The following is a 25,119-nucleotide window of genomic DNA, read 5'->3' on the forward strand; positions in this document are numbered from 1 at the left end:
TATTACGAATACGTCTTTTATTTTATGAGAAATACAAAATGTTATTTTATGAATGTTAATAATACGAGAGACATATACAAATACTGTTTCTTTAGCCATTAGTCATTTATTCACTCCTGAAAAATTCACTCTTATAGTATGTCATTCCTTAATCAAATGATTAGTTCATTACCAGGCCTCTGGAGAACTCCAAAACATGTTGAGGAGGTAATTACGCCATTTACAGTCACTTTGGTGCGTTTCTCACATCACTATTAACATTTGCACAGCACTTAGTGTACTTCTCAAAACAATTGGTGCAAACTGCAAAACCTAGTGGATAACCTGCAAAAGCAGGTCACTTGCTCAAAATCGATAATCCATTCCTCAAAAGCAAGTATTCATGTCAATGAAACTGCCAGTGTCATCAAAATGAGAAGTCGTGACACCATCTTTATGAACAAGAAGTCAAATGGCTTGTCATGTTTTCATTATGACAGTGTACAGTATTCTCTCAGTGTTTTCCAATGCAAAAAAAGGTCAGAACTTGGTGACACTACCTGAAAATGCTCAAGAAAATGCTCCACCCTCTCCATGACTCTGCTGTGATGTTGTCACATGCTGCATCCATGGCTGCTAGCAGGGCCATTTGCACATGTGAATGCCAGTCATAAAACTTCCACCTCCAGGCAGAGAAAAACTCATCTATCGGATTAAGGAATGGGGAGTAGGGAGGGAGATATTGAACCAGCATTCTGTCATGTGCTGCAAACCACTGTCTGACCAGATGTGAGTAGTGAAAACTGACATTATCCCACACAACAACATACTTGTTGAGTTGGCCTCCACCCCTCTCATTCCCAGGGACTATGTCCCTGTAAAGAGTGTCTAAAAAAGTCAGGAGATGTTGTGTATTGTATGGGCCAAGAAGGGGAATATGGGTGAGAATGCCATTGTCTGAGATGGCTGCACACATTGTAACATTCCCTCCGCGCCGGCTTGGGACATCAGTGGTTGCTCTCTGTCCAATGCGATTTCTTCCACGCCTTCTGCCTTTGGCCAGATTGAAACCTGCATCATCAAAGTATATTAATGTGTGCAGTGGTTCCCTGGCTTCCAGCTTCAGAGAGAGAGAGAGAGAGAGAGAGAGAGAGAGAGAACTGTAACAACTTTTCCTGTGTAACATAATGCATTTTGTATGTTCTGTGAATATATATACAGAATTGCTAGTCTACTGCATGAAACTACACAAAGTAAAACAGTTTACAGTGCTGAACATTAGAGTATACATTGAAGACATGTTTTACCTATACATACTGGTGACGGATGTCCTTCACTCTTTCACTGTTCCGTTCAAATGGCACTTTGTACAATTGTTTCATGTGTATTTCTTTTGTCTTGAGCACTCTGTCAATTGTTGCAATTGACACAAATCTAATATTGCCAAATACACCGTTATCCTCTATGACAGCGCTTTGAATTTCTTTCAACTTTATTGCATTGTTTGCAATCACCATTGCACAAATGGCTTCATCTTGCTGCGGGTTAAAAAAGGGCCCTCTTCTACCTCTGCGAGGTTGTCTTTCAATCCGTTGTGGTGCAGATTACAGTAAAATTACAATAATGTACACTAAACATGAGATATTAAGAGATGTTGGATTACTGTCCAATACTATACATACCTGTTCTCCCTACGAAATGTTTAAATGATTAAATTCACAGTGGTTCTTCCAATACCCTCCGACCAGCCTCATCCATTGTGAGGCCGTGATTGACAACATGGTCAACAAGTGTTGCCCTAATTTAATTAGGAATCTGCCTGTATTTGGCATCTTTTCCCTCTTCCCCTGTTTTGTCCCCCCCGCATCCTCACCCATCCTCCACGATGCTGACCTTACATTTCTGTGTGACAGAATTGTAGAAATGGTACACACTATGTCCTGCTCGGTTCATATATGCTTGCCAATTGAGGGTTCATGGGATTGATCCATGAGTGACTGTGAACAAGTGGCTTGTCATTGGTTACAACTAATACTTTCCACACCTCCTCATCAGTGAAAGCTGAAGTTCACCTGAGAGAAATTGTTCTATTTAGGAGACATTTCCAGGAAAAATAATAACAAAAGGTATACAATTTTCTGGGCAGAATTTGATAACTAAGTCAACAATTTTGTATGTAATGACTCCAGCAATGAAATGAAGTCTATTAGTTTTATTGGGAACGACTATTCAGCATCCGAAAGTAGAGTTCATTTTGACTGACATGACATAAGCAAATGATAATGTTATAAAACGGCAGAGAATTGTATGAAAGCAACTGATACATGTACAAGAGCATTTGCAATTTGTTCAGAGGAAGGAGAAATTGCAACTATGATGTGTACAAATGACTAAATGTTGTGGAGGTTGCACTAATGGTTTTGAGAATTTTCTGATCTGAGAAAAGCACCAAAGCAACTGAGAAAAACTGTAAATAAACTGTGTTGGATCAAGGACACATCTAAAACCTGCAGGACACTGGCCCTTGAGGCCTGGAGTTCCCCCGCACCTGGTCTAGATTGAGAGTGGCTGCAAAGACACATGCTCTGCTCCAAGCAGTCGATGTGCAGACTGACAGTCCAGGCATTGTCTGAAGTTCCCCATGAGTCCCGTTGAGATAAATGCACATTCTTCATGAATCTGACAGCTGGCGTTGTTCACTAAGATCGCGGCAGATTTGCTTAATGACTAAGACTATGTCTTAAATGTAACATTTAAAATGTGTTTGTTCTTCTGCTAGCACAAGAAACAGTTATGATATTTTTTTCTTTATAGTTTTAGAATTTTAAAAAAATTAATGTCAGTAGTTCACTGTAAAATAGACTCAATAATATCCAGTCAAATAGATTGGCTTTATTAATTAGACACATGGATTTGTGTCTTAAATCTCTAGTACATATACAGCATATCTGGCCCACCAGAGCATTAAACCACAGGTGACACAAATAACACCAACTATCAGCCACCTACTCTTGAGATGCCTTTCCAGGCACCTCAATCCCCATTCACATCTTGTGTCAGGTGATCTGAATGGGTCATATGATAGGGTGAGGTAAGGTCTCACAATTTCTTCACCCAAAGCCTCTGCTGATAATGACCCACACCCTTTTTCACACCTTGGCGCATGTGGTGAGGCACATGATGAATAGTGGGTCAATGACCCTCTTAAGGGACAACTCCTACTAGGGATTAAATACCTGGGACTCACCAACACTGGGTTTCTGATCCAATCAAATCAAATCCAACTTTTATAAAGTGCTATAAAATACCCAGTACAGGACCAAAGGGCTGTACAGTAAATAAGTTAAGAACAATAGAATAAAACAAAACAGCAAAAAATAAAACACATAATATATAAAATTAAAACAGCCCTTTATTAAAAAACAAGGTAAAACAGCATGGAATCAACTTAAACAGTTGAAATAATAATAAACTAAAACCAACATCTCACAAGGCGCCAAGGCCAAGGTGAAGAGATGCGTTTTCAGAAGCGATTTAAAAGCAGGCAGAGAAGAGCCTTTCTAATCTCTACAGGCAGATCATTCCACAGTTTTGGAGCTGCTACAGCAAAAGCATGATCTCCTCTAAGTTTACACTCAGTCCTGGGTACATTCAGGAACAGCTGATCATCTGATCAGAGAGCAGGTGGGCATATAAGGCTGTAGCAGTTCAGAGAGATAAGATGGGGCTAGGCCATGGAGGGCTTTAAAATCAAAGGTTTTAGAACTGAAGAAGCAGACAGAGAGGTGAAATGTTTTCAAGAAACTTAAAGAAGGCCACTCGCTTTCTTTCTTTCCCTTATACCAGGGGTGGGCAACTCCAGGCCTCGAGGGCCGGTGTCCCTGCAGGTTTTAGATGTGTCCTTGAACCAACACAGCTGATTTAAATGGCTAACTTAGGTCCTCAACATGTCCTGAAGTTCTCCAGAGGCCTGGTAACAAACTAATCATGTGATTCAGGTGTGTTGACCCAAGGTGAGATCTAAAACCTGCAGGACACCGGCCCTCAGGGCCTGGAATTGCCCACCCCTGCCTTATACTGTCCAGTGGTTCCCAATCCCAGTGAACAGTAACACACACACACAAAAAAAAAAAAACTGTTGTGGTTGGTTGTAGCCCCACTGTGCATTATGGTCAACCACGTCCACTTGTCTGTCCAAACATTACTGTTCCAGAAATCTTGTTAATTGCAGATGTAACAGATGTAACTTTGCAAATCTAAGCTGTATTGCGATCTTCATTTTTAGCGAGAACAAGCATCCTGGAAACCATTCCTAACAAGTCAGTTTAGTTTTTTCTAATTGCACTGTCATGAGCTTTAACATTTAATGTGTTAACTGAGGTCTATAGATGACCAGATGAGTTTTTATTGTGCCTTGATATGAAAACTCTTAAAACTGACTTTCTTTATGCCATGACTGTACTGTAGCAATACAAATTAAATGAAAAGACAATACAAGACTGCTATGAAAGTAAATGCTGAGGAACATGCTTGTCTCTATTCTAAGAAATGTTAAATGTGAAATTGATTGTCTTATAGTAAATGAAAAAAGTAGAAAATGAAAGAAACTCCCAATGACTTTAGATCAATTAACAAATGAATTTGTTCAAAATCATTCTTTTATTCTTTACACTCTTATGCAATGCTACTTACACCAGGACATTCAGAATAAACTGACAGTCTTGCATGAAGCAACCCTACAAGCATTTCAGAGAAGAAAAAAGAGTTACAAAAATATATACAAAAAGTCTCTAGCCACCCCTCATTTCCTGATATTTTGCTTTCAATTTGCTAGACTTCCATTTTTGGTTTTTATTTTTTTATTTTTATTTTATTTTTCTTTCTTTGTTTTCCAGGCTTTCTGAAAGTCTCTCAAAGCTTTTCTTCAGACATTGCACTGGATCATTTTCTGAATTTTTGGATTTCTGAATTTTTTGAATGTTTTTAAGACACTTGTCTAAAAAGGTACAAGTGAAAAACCATTGTTGTGTCTACACACAACAGACAACTTAGCAATGAACCTATTTTGCGCAGACATATTATTATTATAACCTCCCACCCTGTTTCTTTATTGAAAACTATGAAAAATGCCAAATAAAATACAATTTGACAGACAGAAAATAATATTTCCAGAGGTGGTGAAAGCTTGACATGAGAGGCGGTAAAGTGTGTCCTGTAAAAATCTGAGGAAACTGGACAAGCAGAGCACAAAAACATAAGTGGCAGGGCTGAAACAGTTAAACTGATTCTGAAAGTCATGCCCTTAAATAACTGGAACAAATCCAACAAAGACCTAATACAGAACCTGAGAGATGCACCTGACACCTGGTGATCCATCTACTGTTCACTGAAGTGTGGGATCATGTTGAAAGAATGATAGTGCAGAACAAAAGACAGCCAGCATCCAGAGAAGAGCTTGTAATGTCATTCAATGAGCCTAAAGTTATCAACAAATGACAAGAAAGCTTGTCTAAGAGAGTTCATGCTGTGTTGAAGAATAAATGTGCTCAAAGCAAGGATTGACTTTCAAGCTTGTTAGAATTGCAATGAAATGTAGGGTGGCCCAAGACTTTTGCAAAGTCCAAAAGTTGTAAAGTAGATTACGATCCATAGTCTAAATAGTTTAGTGTGTAACATGGCAAGAAAATATACCTATATATATATATAAAAAAAAAATTTTCAGTTTCAAAAGGGCACAACAGTGTAGATGATAGTGATAATAGCAAACTGTTCCAAAGCTGGTAGGTAACACGATACTATTGGTAATAAGTCACAAGTTAATAGTTATTTACTGTTTAACAATGAAATGACATTCCTTAAAAACTTGTTAGTAACTCGTACATTTACACTTTGTGTTTTGCTGTATTCTAATGTACAGCATTGTGCAGAGACATGTGGTGGATGTGTCCTAGCAGGAAGTAGTAGGGAGGAACCCTGGTGTTGTGAAAAAGCCGTGCGTGACACTTCAGCGGCCTGATTCACAACACCAGCTGACCCTCCCCACCCATCAGTGCTGTGGTAGCTAATGGAAGCTAATCTTCAGTGACAGGACCAAGTCAAACTGTCAACCAGTATTTTTGAAGCTTTTTTGTTCATCACACTGTGGAGCCATTAAAACCATTTATTTGCACGAGAAGCTGGTTGACTGAGAATACTCACCTTTCCTCTCCACTCTTGCTATACAACTAACTGCAGCAGCAGCAGATGGTGATTAACTAACAAACACTGAAAGGAGAGTGGGGAGCACTTTGCACACAGTACACAGTCTCCACCGGGGGGCACCCAACATCTTTCCTTCTTGCCCCCACACTTTGAGGACAATGATCTGATGCTGGCAGCTTGCACACACCACGACTTAACCTGCAGATAATGAGGCAGAAACAGGAACATTAATTTCATGCTGGAGGATTAGCTTTCAATGCAAATGTAGTGTTTGAGAATTAAAGTTGAATAAGCAGGTTGTGACCCAAGGACAGCCTTAAACATCACACAGGACTCAGCTACATAAACACATCTTTAGCCAAAAAAAAAAAGTGTGTGACTGCAAAGTGAAATGCTAAGCAGGGTCCTTGGATGTAACAGTGCTCTATTTATTGCCTATTTTTAAAGTGCTTTGGAATTGAGGTTAGGGCCATGATGGAGCTGAGAATAACTTTGGTTTCACAGCGGCAAGCCTTAATCCACCTTGAAGCAGCCCGCTGTGTACCAAAGCTCAGAGTAATGTCACTGTAAAGTAGGTTTACAGGAAAATGATCTGCATGCAGGGCTTCAGTATAACAGGGCATGTTAGGAAAATCAGTTTCCTGGTATGTCTGTATGTTGGAATTGTTAACAGAATTGTGTACAGGCTTTGTGCAATTGTGCAATGACCGGGTCCTAAAGAGTCATGACATTTAAGAGCCAGGAGCAAAATAGAGTTAGATAGAATTTGTCAGTCTATGAAATATGAAGAATGCCATCCAATTTGTGTCCTGATACTTTGGTATCAAAATCCAAAACATAAAAATATTACTGTTAATCAAAGTTCAGCCATTCGGGCATCAAAGGGAAAAACCTGAACTCCTGACCACTAAAATGTGGGTGTTTGGTGAGTCTGTCATGCTGTGCCAGGCTCTTTTGTTCCTCTTTTATAACTGTGTGCTTGATTCTTCTTATTTATGGCAGCAGCTAGTCAGATCTGGGATGTGTCATGTGCAGTATTTATATTTCTGTTATTAATGGGATGCCTTTAGTCAGCTCTCCCACAGAGCTCTGTTAAAAATCCAAATGCTTGCCATCTTAAACGGCACTTGGGCACTTTGGCAGTTACCCAAAATATTTCGCCTAAGTAGGCACTTCACCCCAAGGCTTCATACTGTAGAAGGAAGTATCTGTCCTCATGATGGTGTTCACTCAATTAAACTGTGTGTGTTGTTTTATCTGTCAACTTGAGAGAATTTCTTATTTAAAAAGTGCTCTGATTGTCTTGTTGCTACATTAACTGAAGTGTATCAGTTTATTGTGCTAACATAAACGTGAATTCTTAAAATCTTTGTTTCCCCCTATACTGTCATTTAAACCGCTGGCTGTCCTAACAGACAGGTTGCCTTTATTCCTGGAGCGGACTAACATTTATAACAAGATGTGAGCTAAATGAAATCTTTACGGCACCTAAGACCTGATCAAAACCTCCACATTTCCTGGTACTATAAACTTTTACAAAATACTGTACCAAAGTTTTAAAATCACGCTCAAAGCCCAATCATTGTAAAAAATGTTTTGGTTATTACTTGATTTACCTTGACCAACAAGGGGCAGGTGAAAAACCCAAATAGACCGACGATTTGTCACCTAGCCTAAAATGTTACACTTTGGGAGTGAGAACGTGTTGGACATGCATTAAATAAACAAATATCAATTTTACAAATATGTGTTTCATTGTTTAGAAAATTTTGTTTCTCTGTTTAGGAATAAATATCAAGTTTACTTTGTTATGATAATTATAGCTGTTCATAAATGTGTGTTTTTGTATTCTAATTGTTATATATTTAAAAGGTAATAATTTGTTACTGTAATGCATGTAAAAAAAAAGTCATAATAAAATAATGTGGCAAAATAATAACAAAGTATAGAACATGCTGTTGTATTATAATGTATTATATTAGCCTAGGTCACCATCAGTGTGTGGTAACTGTGGACCTGGGCACTGCATCTATATTGTATATTTATCCATATTGTAAATCTAATAGAACAATGTGATTTATTGAGGATGGTCAAATCTGATCTTTTCCTGGACCATCCATGTTGGCATAAATCATATTTTGGTCTGGGGGTGGGGGCACCTCACTCCACCGGTTTGGGCCCTGCTGACTGGGGCTGACTACACTGGGCTGTTTGACGTAACAGATTTTCCTGGCAACCTGACTGTGTCGCCCCCTTTAGGCCAAACTCTGCACCCTCACAGCGGGCGACCTCACAGGATGAAGTTGCCCCCTGCTGTTCTGAGGTGCTGTGCTGGACAGCAGTCGAGAGGGACAGTTTACAATACCATGGGAGGTGTGCAGGAGGTGTTGTGAAACTGGGTTGTAAGTGTAGCCTCTGACCACTCCATTAATCACAGGTTTGTCCTTTTGCCTGACTAATCCAGGACGTGTCAGGCCTGCACTAATTCTCCCACAAGCGGCCATGTCACGCTGAACATAATATCCCAGCATTTTTTCTAATCCCTTTTTATCAGGTCTGCTGGCCTTTCTGGTCAATCTAATTGTGACAAAGCACACATAAGGGCTTTTGTGCCAAAAGAAAGTTCTTTTACGGTTTCAATTAAACGCCTCGGCCAGCCCAGCGGAAGCCTCTTGGCTCAACGCTAGTGTCCTTCAGACAAATAATGTCACTGCGCATAATGGATAGAAACACTTGAGTGAGGAAGGAGGAAAAGAAGTGCAAAATGTGGGGGGATTTTTTTGTCTTTTCAGAGGGAAGGAACACAGAGATTTAAGTAACAATCAAAACTAGCCTGAGGGATTAGGAGCCGGAGAAAGCTGTGTGTGTGTGCGTGTGGAAATAGAGGGGGAAGCTCAGTCACAGTTCAGTCACAAAACGCTATTGGAGGAAACACAGTTTAGATCTAGCATTTCAGTTTGAAGATTTTGGGCAATGACTTTTTTAAAAGCTTCCATTGATTTCTGTTTTGTTTTATGTTCCAGCAAGTCTGAAAACCTTTCATATTTTACCACAGCTCACAGGATCTTTCCTTTTCCTTTGAAACATCCAAGTGCATGACTCCAGAACTCTTTCCTTCTCTGACTGTCCAGAATGATTTTAAGCTTTACCACCCAACTCTCTCAGCAGCCTTTACATCACCAGTTCATTTGGACCGAGTCACACATACGACTGCACAGAGCTTGTGAAAAAGTGGATCGCAGTGCACTTTGTCAGAAAAGGCTCATATGTATTTGTCCGTACACATCAGTGTGTGTACAGTTGTTCAGTGCCAATGCTGTTAGTGTGTATACAGAGGCAGAAAGTGAGGGTGGTGGAGGTTTCCCTGTAGTGAATGATCCAGTGTTAAACCAATACTTCGTTGTAATATTAGGAACTTCTAATATTTTGACATCTGCTAAGAATTGAAACAACAGATGCATTAAGAGAGCAGCAAACAGAGCTGCCTCCCCCCCCGCGCGCGCACGCACACGCACACGCACTCACGCACAAACACATCCTCCAACCACACACACCCATGTTTTGCTCCATTGCGGTTTATTTCACACCTCAAACATTTAGTAAACAATTAAGCAAATACAAGAAATCTGCAATAACTTACAGGTAGTAAGAAAATAAACTACTAACTCTTTTACACTACGTCCACACCTACACGGGTATTTCTGAAAACGCAGCTGTTTCGTCCACACGTAAACAGCGTTTCGAATCACCGAAAACTGAGATTTTTTAAAACTCCTTTTATGCGTTTACGTGTGGACGAGGAATACAGGGTTCATCACGCAACGTCAAAGGTATGTGTCTTTTTGCACGTCACGCTGTGCACACGTTATTGTTTACATGAGATGAATTGCAGAATGGCAAATAGAGACAAAATACTGTTACTGTTAATCTGATTATCTTCAGTTTTTACACGCTTACATATACACACGCAGTTACTGTCCCTCTGTTTAGAAAGGCAGAGGCGTCACGATGTAATTATTTTACGTGTAGTTGTTTTTTTCCTGTGTAATAATATTCAACATTGCTATCAATACATTTTTCAAAAAATGCCTCTCTGTGCAAAATGGGTTTAAAAACATAAACAGCTGTAGGATACTGTTTGTCCGTGATTTAGACAGGGGGAACAAATCGTGGCAGGATCAGCCTGATATTATTTGTATCCCACTGTAACTTTACTGTATAAAGAGCTAACATCTCCAAAATGTCAGGAGTTGTTAGTCATTATAAGAAGTGTTTGTGAACTAAAAATCAAGAATGTGGGATACAGTTTGTCCGTGATTTGGAAAGCCCAGCGCTGCTCCCGACGAAGGAAAGACCAATTATGCAGGGGAGACCTACCTTGGCACTTGTGCAGGTGAAGCCAAAGGGAAGATATGCTTCACCATATTTTCTAGTCTTTGGCTTAAAATGAAGTTGGTTTGGAAACATATTCAGCTATGCTTCATCTCCTGCTTTGCGTTTATGTGGGCACAAGCTTGTTTTTTGGGTTTTTTTTCCTTTCTCATGTCTTATTACGTTTTGCTGGGGGGTTGATGGTTAGAATGGGAACATTTCTTTAATAGTTTTCTTTACTTTACATATCTAATATGCAAAGTAAAGATATCTAAACAGCTTTAGTTTTATATATCTAATATTTTTTCTTCACATTATTTATTAAGCTTTTCTATCATGCCTTTTGTGGCAACACACTATGCCTCCACCTGGTGTAAAATTTGCTAATCACTGGAGTCTTAAAAAAATGTCTGTTTATGACAACAATGCCAAGGTAATTTACTGGTTAAGACAGGTTAAGACCTTAAATATCTGAGTGATAACTCTAGTGATGAAACAATTAGAACCCCTGGAAATGGTGGGAAGGAAAAACTCCCCTTAAACAGGAAGAAACCGCCACCAGAACAAGGCTCACGACGGGTTGCCTTCTGCCACGATCTGTTGGGGGTGATGGGAGGAAGGACAGGACAAAGACACGCTATGTAAAAGAGCCAGCGACTACTGATAACTAATGATTAACTGCACGTGTATAGACACGTAGTGAATGAAGAAGAAACACTCAGTGCATCATGGGAAGCCCCAGCAGCCTAGGCCTATTGCGACGTACACCATAAAAAAAAAAATCCTAAAAAAACATAATATTCCAGCAGCTGGGGCGCCAAAATAATACCATAAAATAACAGAAAATAACTTTCCCATGAAAATACGGTTATTTTCAGTGATGACAATACAGTTTGTTGCCCTAACTTTACATGGGATTTTGCCTTTTTCAAGTGCTTTTAAATATTAAATTAGGAACAATTTAATGTGATTAAACAATGAAATTACCAATAAACAAGGTCAATGAATGTGGCAATATGAATAATAATACTTAAATGTACAGAAATATACAGTTAACAGTTGGTTTAAATAATAATGGATTGCATTCATATAGCGCTTTATGAGACCCTCAAAGCGCTTTACAATTCTACTTTATAATTCCCCTCTGGCCATCACCAGTAGGTGGCAGGTGAAGTGTCTTGCCCAAGGACACAACGACCGAGAGTGTCCGAGCCGGGGCTCGAACCGGTGAACTCCCAACTCTTGAACCACGCTCGCCCTAAATAACAATAATAATAATTATTATTTGATGTAAAAAAAGTTTATACAAATCATTTTATATATTTTTCCATAGCATTACATTTGAATTTAACAGTTCAATCTTTCAAATAACGGACAAATATTTATGAAATTATGATACATTTGTGAATGTATTTTAACAATCTAAATATGCAAATGTACAGACAGATACATTTAAAAAACAAGAAAATTATGTTTTATTACATTTACAGTGATTTTACGTTAATTTACATTTGAAATGTAAAATCACAGTCTATTTATGTGAATTTAATGATATTCTAGAAGAACAGTACAAAACTGTAAAATACACAGTAAAATACTTTTATATTACAATTTGTTTTACAGTGTATCTCTCTTTATATCAAGCCTCAGCTGTCTGCCTGAGGTGGTCACTGACGTTTTGCTGGGGGGTTGATGGTTAGAATGGGAACAGACAGATACAGAGGACAAAACCCTCTTGGTGCCTCTCTTCTGCAAGGCTGGCAGCTCTTCTGTGGTTTTCATTTTTATATTGAATATTCCTGATTTTTTTTGCATTTAAACATTTTACTGAATGCAACTAACTTCGGTTTTATGGTCTGAATCCCAGGCTTTGAAATTTCCAGCCCTTGACAGAGCTTTAGGTCAGGCAGGCCAAAAGGTCAAGCTTCACCACTGTCCTGACAGATCTCAGTGCCAGCCCACAATGCAATACTACTGACTGACATCCTACTAATAAATCTCCTAGTGGCTGTGTTATTTAAGCTCCCTCAGTCTGTCCACTGCTACAGCAGGTGTTTGCATACCACTTTGCAACCCAGCTCCTCCCTTTCTGCTGCACCTGACTTAATCAGAATAATTAAGGACAGTCCTGTTGTGTGCTGGGGTCTATCTGCTGCACTCTCTGCCTTATGCTTTCCATGGAAGGATGGGGGCGGGGGTCCCAGAATAGAAATAACAACCTGCCTTTGACAGATGGGTGGTCCTGACTGAACTTAACTTTAGAGAAAGATTTCCCATGGTCTAATAGGACAATTAAAGCTTTGGTTATTAAAAATACCGCGTAGGTTCATGTTATCATCAAAGTTGTTATTAAAGGTTTGGGCTTAACTCTTTCCCCTGTAAACTAAAGACAACAGAGACAACAACTCTGTGTCTTTAATAACGAGTTGTGACACCTTCGTATGTATTAGTTAAGATGTGGTTTGACAACCATCAGAACAGTTTGCAGGTTAGCTGCAAAGGCAGAAAGCACCCTCACTAACCTCAGTACCACTCAGTTGAGAAAAGAGCTTCAAGTGATACTTCTGATAGTCTTTGAAGAGGTAGAGTCCAAGCCTTCCCCACCTCCTTCCTTCTTCCCTCAGCTCCTGTAAGAGACGTCTATCCTTCATGCTGCTTTTAGACAGCTGTGCTTACGCTGCATTACGCAGAGGGGAGTGTGGGGAAGACAGAAGATGGAGAGGAGAAACAGAGAGTGCCTGCTGGATAAAAGCAAGCTTTTTGTTTCCTAATGGATCCTTGCCCATTTTATTCAGATCAGTCATGCAGGCAGTGGCTGACATTGGCATCACTGATTTAACATCATTCATTTCAGAAGGAGGAGGAGGAGGAGAACGAGGAGCTGAAGGTAGCTGACACTTGTGAGAAATGAGGAGAGCAGCAGGAATTCTGCATTAACCCAGTCATTCATTAAGTCGCATTCTTTTTTATAAATATGTCAGTTTAAAGCATAACCAGAATCTTTTGATTCCAGCGTACCGCCATTAAAGGCCTGTTCATTGCTCAAGCAGATGTTTTCCTATTTTAAGATTTAACTGTGAATCAAATCCATTATTCAACTTTAGTGACAGGATGAGAGTGTAGAAACAAAACTGTTTCTCAGCTATGAATTCAAAAAAATTAAAAGAAAAAAAAACACAAAAGGAATTTACAAACAAGCTCGTTCACCCTCATCACGGCCGACTGAACGACAGTGAGAAATCTGTAATCTGGTTTGTGAGAAGACAGAGAGGCTAGGCGATCGGCACGCAGCCAGACTGAGTCCGGTATTTTCAGCCTCAGAATAAACTCCAGTCTTATCACAGGCGGAGCAGCTGGCTGCCGAGCAGGACAGGTGACGGAGACAGATACTGACAGCAGCCCGACCTGCCAATCTAACGTCTTTTCAGATTCCCAGAGCGAGGAGGGAAACGTGGAGGTGAACTCCATTGCTGCTTGAAAGGAGCTGCACAGTTAAAGTTGCAGTCTTCTCATGAGTCACAGAAAAATGTAGCTGATCTACAGATTGAGCTGCATTTACAGCTTAGGAAATGCAAAATGTGACTTCCTGACATGCGTCATCTAATAGGATCGAGGAATTTGGAACAATCCCCGGGCTGAGTGACTGGTACCGCATGTTCAAAATGTAGTGACAGAGCCTGATCTCAGAGGAAATTCCTTTTGATACTCACCAAAAATATGTTTTTGTCACTATGATGTTGTAGAGTTTGACACCAGAGGGCTGTTTCCACATCTTCATCTGCTGAAGAAGGGAACATTCCTCTGTGCTCACCTCAACTCCGAGTTTGACACGTGGATCTGCAAGCAGGATTTTGTGACATCGCAGCTAATTTTACAACATTCATGCTCCAGAATTTGGGGAAGGTAATTCAGCTTTTATTCACAAATGTATCTGCAGGGAATCTTGGAAAAAAAAAAACAGGCATTAAGCAAAACTATATATTGTTTTTTAGCCTCTCCCAGTGGATGTGTCTGTTTCCTGGCGGTTCATTTTCAGCATCCTTATCTTGTCTTTTCTGTTCATTTAAACTGTGTTTAAAACGCTTTCAGTGCTGCAGATCATCAGCGCAAAGGAGCTCTTAACATTGATGTGGGAAACACCTGGAAAGAGCATTAATGTAAATGCTCTGAAAAACACCAACTGAACTTTTTGATATTTGTTTTTCCTCGAGTCAGAATCAGTTTTCAAGGTCAGAAAGGTTTCATTACTTTATGTTTAACTAATTAGAAAAAAGTGACCATTTAAAACCATAAATAATTAAACTCTGAATGTTGCACTTAAGGTATCACAAAGACTACACAAAGCATAAACACACACTCTTGATAATTCCATCAAAACTGCCACTCACACGACAAACGTGACAACCTAATGCAGTGACTGGAATTAGAAGAGGTGAATCCCCATAGAGGGGTAACTTGTGTTTGCATCCACCTGTCAGCTTTGTTTAAAACAGTCAGTTAAACATAAGAAAGCTGTTTTATGGAGCAAAATTAGCTATACATGCTAAAATTTAAGCAGCTGTTTGGTTTTAATACTTACCTAACCCTTCATTTTCTCTCCAAAGTAAATGTGGCAATATCTCCAGGTCATATCAGGACAGTGGCAGAGCTTCAGGAAGATTAATTAACACCTATCAACAGCAGACTGTCTCTTTCTGTGCTGGTAGATCTGGTCTAAACTTGAACCAGGTCTTACCAGACTCTATGACTGCAAATGCAAATGAAACATAGGAATGAAATTTCTGATTTTTTTCCCATCCCCCAGTAGTTTTCTTTGACTTTGCATAAAAATCTGGACTTTCTTGTCAAAGAAGGCAACTTTTAGTGCTTAATTAGTTCATAAAATCTTGCAATGTGTGCCAGCCCTGAAGCAGGGTCCCCACGGCAGACCAACAACAGTCTGCTCATTAGAGGAAGCCATTGGTCTGTGTCTGTTGCTCTGCATGGGCTGCTATCAAAGTCTCTGTGGTTTAGAGGATGCTACAGGAACACACATGCTCAAATGTAGGTACATGTGCACAGCACTCTGAAAACTCTGAGATTTTTTTCTTTGTGCCTACAAATCCTAAGAAAAGAACCAAAACCAACTAACAAATATATCTTTTTCCATTTTGTGCTAGAGAGCTCACAAAAACATGTCAAATCTTTAGTTTTTAAATTTGTACACCACATTGTATTTATATTAATGCCTTTACCATCTCTAAAAAATTAAATTTAACTGATGTGGATATCATACTGATTGTTCTGTCAGTTCAAATATAATTTACAGAGCTACACTGAAGGAGGACACTATTTTGGTTTAAGTTAGGAAAATAGCTCAGCAACAGGGCTGTTTCTATGCAGCATAGCACAAAGAGATTAAGATAATGCAAAAGACCTGGAATATTTTACTATTTTAACACTGGAAACAAAATAAAAATGGAAATATACTGGATAATAAGATGTGAAATATATATGCTATAAATGCAAACAGTTCCAAATTCTGCAAATTATAAGCATACTGTGGACTTAAATAAATATAGTGTTCTAAAATGTTTAAATATATATGTACACTGTAAAAGAAATTGTAATATAAAAGTATTTTACAGTGTATTTTACAGTTTTGTACTGTTCTTCTAGAATATCATTAAATTCACATAAATAGACTGTGATTTTACATTTCAAATGTAAATTAACGTAAAATCACTGTAAATGTAATAAAACACAATTTTCTTGTTTTTTTAAATGTATCTGTCTGTCTGTATCTGTGCATATTTAGATTGTTAAAATAGATTCACAAATGTATCATAATTTCATAAATATTTGTCCGTTATTTGAAAGATTGAACTGTTAAATTCAAATGTAATGCTATGGAAAAATATATAAAATGATTTGTATAAACTTTTTTTTTGCATCAAATAATAATTATTATTATTGTTATTTAGGGCGACCGTGGCTCAAGAGTTGGCAGTTCGCCTTGTAATCAGAAGGTTGCCGGTTCAAGCCCTGGATCGGACACTCTCGGTCGTTGTGTCCTTGGGCAAGACACTTCACCTGCCACCTACTGGTGATGGCCAGAGGGGAATTATAAAGTGGAATTGTAAAGCACTTTGAGGGTCTCATAAAGTGCTATATGAATGCAATCCATTATTATTTAAACCCACTGTTAACTGTATATTTCTGTACATTTAAGTATTATTATTCATATTGCCGCATTCATTGACCTTGTTTATAGGTAATTTCATTGTTTAATCACATTAAATTGTTCCTAATTTAATGTTTAAAAGCACTTGAAAAAGGCAAAATCCCATGTAAAGTTAGGGCAACAAACTGTATTGTCATTACTGAAAATAACCGTATTTTCATGCAAGTTATTTTCTGTTATTTTATGGTGTGATTTTGGCGCCCGAGCTGCCGGAATGTTACTGTTTTTTTAGGATTTTTTTTTTTACGGTGTAGATGACTGTAAAGAAAAGCTGAACGGCAGTATTAGCTTTATTTAACTGGAAAAATCTGGTATGTTGTTATCTTTTCTTGAGCTTTGCTGCCTTAATGTTTTGACATGTCACCTATATTAGTGCCTTTTTGGTAGGATGAGCAACCTTTAATCTAAACCCTGCTGCATCCTGTTTAATGAAATTAATTTTAAAGCATCTTATGGGTGTGGAAATGGAACCGGACTTTGTATTTATATACTGCTCTAGTCTTAGCGTCCACTTAAAAGTCTGTAGGCTGTACAGAACTTTACTGCACATCCTGATTTAGAATCACCAGTTAGCCTAATGTGGATGTCTTTGGGATGTGGGAGGAAGCTGGACTACCTGAGGGACTCCCACCTTTTGCTTTAAGAGGACAGCGCTAACCAGTATTTACTGTCACTCTCATCCCTCTCCCTGCTGTTTTTCTTTTCCTTTTTAGGAACCGTGTGTCAGCACTCTGACAGAGAACACCAACTATACCACCATCTGTGCCTGCAAGTAAGAGGCACAATGCAACAAAGTGGTGTGTCACGGTGTCGCAAGGCGAGGCCATGGAGCCACTGATAATTTCATGATGGGGGAGCTATTCTGTTGCAGCTGCAGAGAGGGGGAGAAAAGAGAGAGGGACTCTGGGCTGGACACTTCGCAGGCGTGGCACCACAGCAGCAGCAGCAGAAGCTCTGAAGCAGCTGGCATCCACAATTAGAAAGACGGGAACAGAAAGAGACAGGAAGGAAGCTATGAGACAGAGGTGAAGAAAGGGAGGGTGAGGGAAGGTTAGGAGGGATAGAAAGGAATGGAAGACAAGCACTCTTGTCACACACACATGTGAGAAATGTTCACATCTGGTTCTCTCCTCTCTGTGTACAGAGCACCAAATTGAGTTGTCATCTGCAAGAGCCTGTGGTAGCGAATCACAGATTAAATTGTTGCTTTCCCTAATTAGCTCCAGTGTGAACTCTGAGGCCCAGCATCCCAGAATGTGTGTCACTTTTATAATCCTTCCCGCAGAGCAATTTAAAATGGGAGGTAACTACCTTTAGGCTGCACCGTGGCTGGAGTCATTTCCAGGCCACATTAAATGATAAGATCTGTAATAAGGCTGAAATATAGCTTAGCTGATTGAGCCAGGTGAAGGAGACAGCTTTTGTCATATTAATCCTAATGTGAAAATGATGGAAGAAAAATGAAGTCAGGGATGAAAATGATTAATCGTGCAAGGAGCTGGATGTGCCAGTTGTGTAACAAAAAAGAGAAAGGAAAAGAAAAAAAAATACATTCAAGCATTTAAGCAATTATGTAATTTGTTCCATGCTTCGAAGAGTGCAAATGCAAATTGAATACAGTGACTCATAGCCACGAAGCAGGTGCACGCAAGCAGAGGCAGGATTATCTGATTGAATCCAACCCAGAACTCAAAACTAATTAAAACATTCTCAGACACAAGAGCATTATCTCCTGGTCTTTATGAGCAAGTTTGTTGTGTGTTTAGTGTCGATTTTTCGAGCAAAGGAAGAACTTTCAGGGATAAGAGTGTGGGATTATTCGGAGGAGAGAAAAGGTTGCTATGGCGTTCCTCAAGAGCTGTGCAGACAGTTTGCTTTATCCCTCTAGTTAACTGAGTAGGATGTCTGCCAAGCTCCCCAGGGATCTGTGTGTGTGAGAGAGAAAGAAAACAGAGCTAGAGGAAGGAGAGTAGTTCCAGTGGGGCATGATTTGCTGAATGGACTGACAGGCAGAGACTTTATGAAAGTGGTCTGTCACAGCGGACACACAGCTACGCCAGAGGACAGCTTGACGTGAAGCTCAGCCGGCTGGCAGAAACCATTTTCGTAGTGTACATGTTAGAACTGACCAACACTGCATTATGTAGCTCACACTGTGTGTAAAGAACCAGAGCCTATTCATCATATTTTGTCACTGTAGACATCAGGGTGTGTTGACAGAAGAGAATTTAACTGGATTTATGTCTGCCAGCAGGTACAAGTAATAAACTACTCCACCACAAGTCAAAGTAGCAGAATATATCAAAATTCTAAAAAGTAAAAGACGTCAGCGTGCAGTAAGGCAGTTGATGTCTGGTTAATTGAGGTTTAATGCTTTTGGAGCAAGGCAAAACTGACTTGCTCCAAAAACACTGGAGCAAGTAGATTATAATATGTGTGCCTGTGAATCATTACAAATAGAACATGCGATAAAAAGTTGTTTTAATGTGAGAAAATATTATTTAAAAAATAAAAATAATAAAAATACAAGGTTATTATTTATCTTTATTCTTCAAAGATGCTTTGCTGGACATAAATTAGTCAGCACTTAGTATGGCCATCATACACCCCAACCACCTCCTACTGACTGTGATGAACTTTATGAATATGTTGCTTCATTCATTCATGAAAAAAATTCTCCAAAAACCCATTTAGTTAGTAATTACATTTCTTATCACAGAGTAATTGAAAAACAGTTTATCCATATATGAAAATAAATGATCACCCACTCATTTTTATAGACATGTTAGGAAATAATGGTCCTTTGTTACTGTGTCACTATGTCTTTTTTGTATATATATAAAACACAATTTATAAGACCTTAGCATAAAAATAAGAGACTCTAATTAAAATAACTGCCTTTTTTTATCATTGTCTTTGGAAAAATATGGATAATTCCGAATGTTAGAGTCGCCTTTAAAATAGCTGCCTTGGTGCATTTCAGCTGAATCATTGAAGTTTCCAGGACGAGGAGTCGTCCTGCTGCCACCTCACACTATCAGCCACAGTGGCCTCCTAATCAGCAGTGGAACCAGCCCGACTGAACAAACAGGCAGTTTTATACAGAGGAGGCATGCAGAGTGTGACCTTGACCTGACTGCCAACCAGAGTAACCAGTGGAAACCACAAAAAAGCAAATGCTTTTCATTGATTTATGGAGCTATACTTGTTAAATGTAATTTATTTTATTCAATTAAAATATAATAAAAATAAAAATATAAAAATAAAATATAATAAAAATATTATTATTCAATTTGGACCCATGATTAGGTGCAATTAAATTCAGACACGGGTGGAACATTTTTTTTTCTTTTCTCACACAGAGTTTGGTTACAAGGTGTCACTGCAACTGTTTACATCTGAAAAGGAGAAACTTGAAGTATAAATTTATTGCAATCAAATGAGTGCAATCAAAGCCAAATGAAAGTGACCTTCATGTTCACACGGCTGAAGCAAACAGGCAGTAAACAGACTCATTTGCAGTAATTCCTACCTCTCAGCTGATTTCAGGTAGTGTGGAAAAGCTTCTGCTCTCCAAATAAAGGCTGACGGCCGGCCTGTGGGAGGAAAGCAAATGTCAGAGTAATTAATTTGTTTTCCTTTAAGAATAATAATAGAGGGCCAGTGGTGTGTGCTAAACAGGCTGGACTGGGACTCCTCACACATATAGAATCTTTGTATTAATTAACTGTAATAAATCACATAAGCATGGTCAGCGACTGCACACAGGCATGATGCATGTGCTTTGCATCCGTGTGTACATATACATGCACCTCCCCGTTGACCATGTCTGTCCCAAGCAGCGCTGCGGCGCTGAGGTCCGTTTTGTGTTGATAGCAGTCTCGTTAATCATGCACACGCACAGCCTGCAGCTCCATACCTATGATTATCAGCATCAATTGGCTCAGAGAAAAAGCAACTGCCGTCTTTGGACCAATGGAGGCAGATGTTGTTGGGGTGTAACAGAGTGGATGGTTATTGATTTAAGTGTGAGAGGAGACTAAATGGAATCTGAATATTTTTCCTCAGAGATGAGAGTTATTGGTGGTGCTGGGTGTGTCAGCAAGACACAGTCCCCAAAAGGATGGATTCAGTTTCGCACTCAGGATATAATAACTTCATATTAATTAAGAGTCTATAATAATTAAACAGCTTGATCACAAAATTCCCTGCAAATATGTTTTTGTACTCTTATTCAATTCTGTTGATTTTATTGTATGCATTAGATTCTAAACCAGTCTTGCAAAAGCGGTAAAACATCACTGAAAAGTTCCAAAATAATACACCTCATCTGGTTGTTTTTTTTGTTTGAATTAATTATTATTATAATTTTTAATATAACAAAAGTTGTGCTGTCATAGCAGGTTACAAAGGGCTAAAATATATTTACCACAACATGGAATTAAAGATGGTAAAAAAATATCATCAATTCAATTCAATTCAATTCAATTCAACCTTATTTATACAGCGCAAAATCACAACAGCAGTCGCCTCAAGGTGCTTAATAATGTAAGGTAGACCCTACAATAAAAAATATTGTGTAAAAAATTTGAATTTTTCCATGATTTCTTCATAACAGGTATCTGAAAGGTGATTACCTGCTTCTGTGACAGGGTGCAGCTGCAGACTGTCATGATATCAAATTTCCACAGCATGATTATTGCATCCAAAATGACTCACAATAATGATTTCCTTAAAATGGCAGTAGAAAATGTAATTACTATATATACACTTATACTGTGTAAAACTCATCTTTAATATGTGTTTGTCTATTTTTTGGCAAATGAATTTACTCAGAACTGTACGGAGGTGGAAAAAGACAAGAACTGTGCAAAAGCTATAGAATAATTACATAACTATTTACAATCTTATCAAGTATTAATATTTCATTTTTAACAACAAACTAATCTGAAAATGTTACTTGGAAGGAAGAAGCGTCTAAATAGAATTTTAAATTTTAAGTTTCACATTATGAAGTGAAAAGACTGTATGGTGGATAATCTTTACATTATGGAGCTACTAAAATATAAATTCTTATGTTAAATGATAAATACGATTCACTTTTTCATGCTTACATCATGCCATGTTGTACTTGATGCAACTGATGCAGGGATTTATTTCTTTTTTATCTTTATTGTGTTTTATGCATATTCTGTTTATGTCATTCAAAATCCTATGCAACAGAGTTATTCTTTCAGGGTGAATAATAATAATGAACTATAACAATAACAATAAATAATAAAAGTCATTAATGTAGTTTATCGTTGTTTGTAAGCACATTATAAAGTGACTGTTTGCTATTATTCTTGTGTATGTTTGGAAATAGGCTGCAATCACAAAAATCGATTACCAGCATTAACAAAATGGATATATTATGCAAATAACATTCATTTAAATACATAATCACCTATTAGGCTTCCATACATTGCGCTTTAATTAATTCGGCTTACAAATGCATGAATGAGGCCCATTTTGCTCATTGTCAGCTCAAAGTCATATGCAGATCATCTGACTGATCACACAAACTGATATTAGTATTTGTAAAAAAAAAAAAAAAAAAAAAAAAAAAAAAAGAAGAAGAAGAAGAACCAAGAAGCTGTTTAAACCATTTATAATTATCAACAACTCTTAAATCCATGGTTAGGTTAATGCATCCATGTGGATAATGTTGCTTTTATCTGACTTTGCTAACAGTGTTGTTTGTATTTTAGGCAAACTGAGCCTTTAATTCCTGTGAAAGCCTGAACTGTATCAGTCAGTGAAATATAATGAGGCGTCATATGGCGCACTCAGGGGTGCGTTATGTTCACATGTATCTCTGTTACCATCAGAGTGAATGCTGTACTTTGTGCTACAATAGTCCCTCACCTCCTCTACAAAAAAACCAGGATATGGAATCAGGGCAGCCTAAAAAAGAGATGGGAATAGAAAAGATGAGCACAGAGGCTCCAGGGTCTGGTCAAAATTACCTCGGTCTGCTCCTCAAATGAAAGCAAATGTGTCCTCAAAGCCCCGCTAAAAGCGTCAGACGGAGGCTGCTGGAGACGCACTCACACAAGGCCTTGAATAGTATTAGCTTTCAACTGTGGCAAAAACTTTTTGAGCACTGATTAACAAACTCGGGACTCACGTATGTCCGTGTATGAGAAAAGGGTCACTTTTGCTCTTTCCTGGAGGTGATTCGAACTGTGTGAGAATCTGGAGATTTCGACACAAATCACAGCATCTGAAGAGAAATGACGTGCAAGGACGTTCACATCTTTTAAAGCCTCCCCTCCAAGTGGCCTATCAAAGCTCTCTGATTTCAAGTTTCTGTTGGGATCAAGAGGCTTTTGAGACAGCTGCACACGCTGAGGAAGGAAGCGGCACCTGGTTCACCTATCCTCGCTCTCACACCTCCTGCCTACACACCGGGCTCCTAGGAATGGCCCAAAACCAGCAAACCAAAAAAAGAAAAAAAAGAGAGACTCAGTAAGACCACACAAGCATAAATCCTCTTTTTCTCACAAGCCTGCACACACACACACACACACGTATCCTGTGATAAAACCCACTAGCAAACTCTGTCACTCAATTAATGTCTCGTTTTATCTGGTTTTAACATACCTGCCATCCTCAGCTGGAATTAAAGCCTCACCTCTTTCTCCCCCCTCTCTCCCCTCCCCTTCATGCACACACTTTCTCTCTCTCTCTCTCTCTCTAAGTAGCTGCACACAGTGTGCAGGATTAAGCGCTGTGGTAATAACTTCCATATTGAAAAAAAAAATGCAGGGTTGGGCTTCCTCACGTTCACAAAGACTTCTTAGAAACAGAAATGCCTTACACTTTGTATATACCCACAGACTTCGTGTCCTCTGTGGGTTTTACTTCTGGTTTTATCGTGGAGAAACACCAGCTCCGTTTTATGTTTCAAGTTTGTTTTTTTTGTTTTTTTTTAAGGATTCCAAGGGGGGCTGATGCCGTGAACTATCTTGTACAGTGTCTTGTACACTGCAAAACACTGTGGGAAACCACAGTGTTTTGCAGTTCAAATGGCGGATTGGAAAGTGCTGACATTCTGGTGGCAGATACTGCTCTCTTGCCCGCCAGCGCCATAAATCCCCTGTTGCGAGGAGTGTGGTGTGAAATCCATTTAGTACAGATTCCTGCAGAAAGCTTGTCATCTCATTGAAAAGATCCCCCCTGAAATATGGAAAGAAGCCTTAACTACAAAACAGAAAAAAAGTAGGATGTTCTTTTACTGCCACAAAATCAGCCCCACCACAACCCTCGAGACCGAACCTTTGTTTCTTCTTCAGTGTAATACACAAAAAGAAAAGCTGGTAGTAAACAAAGATGGCTGCCGCGTCTCTGTCATGGTGGCGTTAATCTGTGTGCGGCACAGTAGCAGAAGGGCACAGTAGCACTAACAGGTGTAAGTAAAGCTTTAACATTTCATTTACTACTGCACTTCTGCTCCCGTGCCCCGACAATGCAACGGTGTTTAACCTATGGCTGATTTCATCAGACACGCACGCTGGTGCACCAATCACTTTCATGCCGGGTTATCACTGAATGCCCCTTCATCGTTCAGGCACCATATGGAGGCAAAATGCTGCTCTTACTCACGATCCATATGCATCAAACCTTTAAAAAAAAATCCTACCCACAACAGACACTCTGGCTTCTGTTCTGAATACAAAACTGGAAGATGAAAAAAAAAAACATTGATCGCTGAGAACTGTACATTCAGTGTAATGATTCATGTCGGGTCTCTGCGAGGATACCGGTGACAGTCGACTCGCATCACCTCAGGACAGGAATGGTCTCAGAGCGAGCTGATGTGCTCTGTAGAGTCAATAGCTCCTCTTTTGTCTGAGGGGAGACAAAGGTCTCTTGCAGCTTCTCTTGGAAGCAGCTTCATTATTAGTGCATTTTATAATGTCAGAGAAGAAGAGTGCAGACGTTTGGAAAGAGAAATGCAACCAGAAGCATTGTTTGATTATAGAGGCAACCTCCAGCATCAGCACGTTGTTTAGTTTGAGCCAATCAGAAGTGGTCCTGATGAGAGTGTCTGACTGTGTGTGTGGAGGGGTGTACTCTCCATTGCTACTTCAGGTCTGAATGTCTTTGTGTGCAGCTATATGTCAAACAAAGGGCCGCTATGCCTGCCCCCCACCCCCACCCCGCCAGCCAGTGGGGGTGGGGGGCAGAGATGTAGTATGTGTGTGTGTGTGCATGTGTGTGAGATTTTGGAGTGGAGGGGGGTGTGCTGTCTGCAGGGAGCAACCAGGCGTGTGAAATTACTCCACACTGCCTGTCTCTTT

General features: G+C 39.2%; 1 long non-coding RNA gene across 1 annotated transcript in view; it reads right to left on the reverse strand.

Annotated features, from left to right (window-relative positions):
• Nucleotides 1-2: 2 nt before the first annotated feature.
• LOC146377117 (uncharacterized) overlaps nucleotides 3-25,119 on the reverse strand; it is a 31,990-nt gene continuing 6,873 nt past the window's right edge. Inside the window, exons 2-4 of the long non-coding RNA XR_014801606.1 lie at nucleotides 20,307-20,370; nucleotides 6,178-6,378; nucleotides 3-1,099 (exon numbers count right to left, since the gene is read on the reverse strand). This is a non-coding gene — a long non-coding RNA (uncharacterized LOC146377117). The remainder of the gene's footprint in view (nucleotides 1,100-6,177; nucleotides 6,379-20,306; nucleotides 20,371-25,119) is intronic.

This window comes from Perissodus microlepis, chromosome 11 (assembly GCF_051167445.1).
Source record: "Perissodus microlepis isolate ML-2025 ecotype Zambia chromosome 11, ASM5116744v1, whole genome shotgun sequence".
Classification (NCBI taxonomy): Eukaryota; Metazoa; Chordata; class Actinopteri; order Cichliformes; family Cichlidae; genus Perissodus; species Perissodus microlepis.